The sequence below is a fragment of the Aphis gossypii genome, unplaced genomic scaffold, assembly GCF_020184175.1.
Source record: "Aphis gossypii isolate Hap1 unplaced genomic scaffold, ASM2018417v2 Contig00460_ERROPOS81933+, whole genome shotgun sequence".
Classification (NCBI taxonomy): domain Eukaryota; kingdom Metazoa; phylum Arthropoda; class Insecta; order Hemiptera; family Aphididae; genus Aphis; species Aphis gossypii.
The window spans coordinates 40,875-46,444 of record NW_026083117.1 but is presented as its reverse complement, the minus strand read 5'-3'; the positions used below and the strand labels follow the sequence as shown (position 1 = coordinate 46,444).

Genomic DNA, 5,570 nt, shown 5'->3' with positions numbered 1-5,570 from the left:
TTTGTAGATGGTTGTTGAATGATCCTTGAGCTATATTACACATTACTTTTATAGAATTAATTGTGTTTAAATTTACTGCTTTTTCCGATCGATGAATTGCATACTCTGGTTTGTATTGTCTTTTGTCAAAACCAAATACAGGTGCCATACTAAATGGAATCTCAAAGTGTAGTATCCCATTACATTTTATATATGATCTGAAATCATTAGGATCAACCGAAATATCGAATGTTAATTTGGTTAAGTTTTCACTATTATAGTCATCTATTTGCTTCTTAACTCGTTGATTAATATCTTCAATTTCATAACATCCCTCTTCCAATTTAATATAACACATCATAGGAGTATTATTGTTTTCATCGTCAACTATTTGTATAGAAAATTTATTATTATTTTCATTAATATTTGGGAATGAATTAAATGACTGTAAACATAACAAAGCTATTTCTGAATCCTCGTAAAGGTTTATAGACGGAAAATAATTTACGGATAATATGGTAGCATTCCCAGTTAAACTTAAAGTAACTGACTCGTACATTACAAAATCTAAGATATAAATTTAATAATGAGATCCGTGACGTTTAATATGCAGAACAACTGTCAACGTCTCGTTAAAATTGTCAATTGGATTATTGTTTTGGTCAACTAACTGAACAGTTATTAAATTAATATCTGTTTTGTTTAATCTGTAATATATAAGGTTTAACGGAGATTGAACAACCTTTGTTCCTGTTCTCCCACTCGGGAAAAACTCTTATATCGAATGACTTTGAAGTTGGTTGTTGAATGACCCATGTGCTATATTGCACAATACTTTTATAGAGTTAATCGTGTTTAAATTGACCGCTTTATCCGATCGACGAGCTTCATGAAACGGTCCACATCTTATCTTTTTAAACCCAAAAACAGGTGCTATACTATATGGAGTATTGAACTGAAGTATTCCATTACATTTTATATACGTTTTAAAATCAACAGGATCAATACGTACACTGAATGTTAGCTGTGTTCCGTAGTTGTTATTAACTTGGGATAACTCTTTTGCAATTTTATTGTTAATATCTTCTATTTCATAGCATCCTTCTTCCAAACAAAATTCAAAAGTGTGCAATTTATATTTATTTCTCTTTGAAGGAATTACTTCTATTTTCAGTCGGTTATTAATTGCATTTATAATATTTGGAAATGAATTGAACGTTTGCAAAGATAACAAAGCTATTTCTGAATCCTCGTAAACATTTAGAGATGGAAAATAATTTGCAGTCAATACAGTCGACTTTCCATTTAAACTTAGTGTAAGAGATTCATGCATTGTAAAAATTTAAGACATAAATGTCCACAGTTGAATGTATTAAAGTCTTGATAGTTAGAATAGTTATATACTATTTTAAACTTTTTAAAATAACGTTGTAATTCAATTGGTGGAGGTAAATCGCCAAAACTATCGAAATATATGACTTTATCTTTATTTTTATGAAACGCTACCCAATGGCTCCCGTCACCTGAAGATATGTCTAAGTTTAATATGCCACATTCAATGACGTGCGGTTTTTTAGGCAAGCTATCACGTGAAAAGACTCCACGGAAATGATTGATTTTCAACTTTCTTACGTATTTTATAATATCTTGGGTCGAAAGCGGTCTGTCAGGTAGCGTAATCATTATTATTTTTTTTTTCTCAACCCATTATTGTTTAAATATAAACCATTGCCTTTTTTACTTTTTGAATTTTGAATTGCGTTGTACACACTAGCGCCTCCAGACATTAAGCTACCAAGTGCTGACAATCCTGCAAATATAGGTATTAAGGGAACTACACCTCCTGACTGTCCTGGGATGGGAATCAACCTTTTACCACTATTCTTTTTCTTCGAGGTTCTTTTTTTCTTCGCAGTTAGCATACTATTGTTTTTTGTAATACGTTTCCGTTTACCTTTACAACCCATACCTATTTTTCTTTTAGCTTTCATTACGTTTGTTACCGCGTACGCAACCAATTTCTCTTTCTAGGAGTGTCTTTTGCTTTAAATTTTTTTCAAGCACGATTTTCTAACACTTTATCAGCTTTATGTCTATCGTCTAATTTTTTACTCCTTTCATACACAATATCGTGATCACGATAAGCAGCATCCAATGGGTTTATTCTTTTATCACCACGATCTTGTCTTTTTTTTTTTAATTTCGTGCCAGGACCACAATACTGATAGCTTGAAACATGCTTCAACTGAGAGACTATTTATAAGAGAGTTTACAAATCTTTTGTCAGTCTCGTTTGATTTTATTTTACGAGTTGAACGCGTCATCAATAACTGATTAACAATTGAAAATTCTAGAGTATATATAAGAAAAAAAATGGATTTGATTGATCAAAAAGATAAATTAGAGGTTATAAATGTAGATGTTCAGATGGTAAAAAAACCATCAAGACACGGCTCGTTATTACCTGATACTATACGTGCTATACTAGTCGGTCCCAGTGGTTCAGGAAAAAAAAATATAATGTATAATCTGATCACTCATGCAAATGGGTTAAGATTTGAAAATATTTATTTATACTCTAAAACCTCGAATCAGGAAAAATATGTTTTATTAAAAAAATAATAGACGATGTAGAAGGTGCTAATTTTTTCATATTTACAAGCGTTGATAAGGTTATAAAACCGAACTTAACTAAGAAAAATTCTATTATAATTTTTGATGATGTTATATGTGGTCCACAATCTGTAATCAGAGAATACTTCAGCATTTGCAGACATTCAGGTGCTAGCTTTGTATTTTATTTGGCGCAAACGTATTCTAAAATACCAAAACAGTTAGTAAGAGATAACTCAAACTTTTTAATAATAATGAAACAAGATGATACAAATTTACGACATGTATTTAACGATCATTCGTCTGCAGATATGGATTTCTCAGAATTTCGGAAATTGTCTCATTTCTGTTGGAATCACAGTGATTATGGGTTTTTGGTTATCGATAAAACTCGGGAAATGAATGAAGGAAGATACAGATGGGGTTTCCATACGTTTATTAAAATAAAATAATTTATATATATATATATATACAGTGTAGTACTGTTATTCCGTATATAGTGCTATCAGTAGTCATCCGATACAGTTGTATTGGGTTTATAAATTTACAATGAACAAAGAAAAAGCTTTGTTAGAAAATTTAATAGTATCAAATAAAAATATTAAACGGAAAATAATGGAAATGAAACGTAGTGTTATAGATTCTGACAACTATTACCGTGATGTATTTAAGCCAATAATCGAACCATTAAGTGTAGTAACGCGGTTTATTGACGACCTCTGGCAATCTGATTTAATGGATATGCAATCTCATTCTAGACAGAATTATGGTTTTAAATATATTTTAGTTGTGATAAACACATATAGTAAGTACGTTTGGGTGGAAGCGTTGAAAAATAAAACATCAAAGGATTGTACAAATGGTATGTTTAATATATTGAAAAAAGCTCATCCAAAATTGTTACAGACAGATAATGGTACAGAATTTTATAATAATCAATTTCAAAATTTAATGAAAAAATATAAAATTGAACATTACAGTTCATACAGTGTTATTAAGTGTTCGATGGCTGAACGTGTCATACAAACTCTTAAAAATAATATATATAAACATTTTACTGCAACAGGTACATGGAATTGGTATAATACAATATCGAAAATTACGCATAACTATAATAACACAAAACATAGAACAATCAAATGTACACCGAATGAAGCTCGAGCGGATACAAACAAAATTAAATTTAATGATACATTATACAAACCAAAATTAAAAGTTAATGACAAAGTAAGAATATCTAAGTATAAACATATATTTAGTAAAGGATATACACCAAATTGGACAACGGAAATATTTACAGTTTCAAAAGTTTTACAGACAAATCCAGTAACTTATCAACTAAAAGATGGATCAGACAATATAATCTTCGGTGGTTTTTACTAGCAGGAAATTAAATTAACTGATTTTCCAGACACTTTCCTCGTTGAACGTATTATAAAAAAAGTTGGGAAAAAAATGTTTGTTAAATGGCTAGGTTTTGATTCGAGTCAAAATTCGTGGACAACATCATCAGATATTTTAAAATAAAGATTTTTTTTTTTTTTTTTTAATGTATGACACATTTTTATAATAAAAAAATATATACAAATTTTTTTATCAAGTAAAATTAATTATTTCACATGCTCTCCTAGTACTCCGTAGTCTTTTTTTAAAAAACTTAATACATCAACAATTGATATAAACAGAAAGCGCTATATAGTAATAAACTTATTCAATGAAAAATAATAAAGCTGTTGTATAATACCGCTCCTAGTGCTAAATTTATTCAATAAAAAATAATAAAGCTGTTGAATTTTGTATAATATTTCGCTAAATAACGCTGTTTATACCTACTGATTGTTGAATCATTAAGTTTTTAATTTAATTATTTTGTGAGTTTGTAATGACCATACGCCAATGTATTTATCCCATCATTCATTATATATCTTTTATCGTCATTAGCACTGAGAACAAGCTTGTTCATTGTTTTTGAATGAACAACATGTTTATTCGATTGAATGAAATTCATGTTTCTGTGAGATTATTTTTTCTCAACAGGTCTATGGTTGATAAAAGCATTTAATATCTCTATGTAATCAATAAATTTCATATGATTTTTTATTACATATTTTTTTACACCTTTTGCTTTTTTTTCTACAGTATCATCTATGGTTTTATAAGCGTATAATTTCGGTCTCAATGAAATGAATTCTTTAAGAATTATTGATTTAAGTTCGTCTTTGAAGAATCCTGGTTGGCTTTTATGAATTTCACTAAAGCAATAGTGGTCTTTAGGATAATTAGATGTGTCAAAATATGGCAATAAATCATTTTTTAAATCATCGAAAAAATGTTTTGTTTGAATGCTATATACCAAGGAATCTGTATCTGAATATAAAGAACTAATTTTTCTACCATATTTCTTTTTCATTACATTATAATGAAAATCATACATAAAAGTTTTTGAAACGTCTAAAATTGCAGATCCTACATAAATCAGTAGTATACATTTGTATGTTCTGCGCACTTTTGACTATGGAGATTGTAAAATTTTAAGAGGGATTTTTCCCCTCAAACTTTTTTTTTCTCCGCTGTACCAGACTGCGGTGATTGTAAAATTTTTAGGTGGATTTTCCCCCTCAAACTTTTTTTTCTCCGCTGTACCAGTAAAAAAACACTGATTTTCAAACACCATAATGTATGTTCTGCGCACTTTTGACTGCGGAGATTTTTAAAATTTAAGGTATAGTTTCCGCCTTAAACCAATTATTTTTTCCCCTGTTACACATAAAGTTTAAACAGTGTATACACACTTCAACACTATTTATTTCCCTTGTAAGTTAAACATTCAGGTTACACTGTAATTTCATTTTTAATAAATTATAGATAAAAGTCGTTTTATTTAATTCATTCCAGTTCAGACAGTTCAGTTAATATTCAACCATCGTTCAATCAGGTTCTGTTAGTTTTAATCAAGTTTAATTCATTTAAGTTTTTTT

At 29.2% G+C, this 5,570-nt stretch overlaps 1 pseudogene; it reads right to left on the bottom strand.

The window, feature by feature from the left end:
- Window positions 1–559: 559 nt before the first annotated feature.
- LOC126554291 (uncharacterized) lies at window positions 560–1,312 on the bottom strand (annotated as a pseudogene).
- Window positions 1,313–5,570: the final 4,258 nt, after the last annotated feature.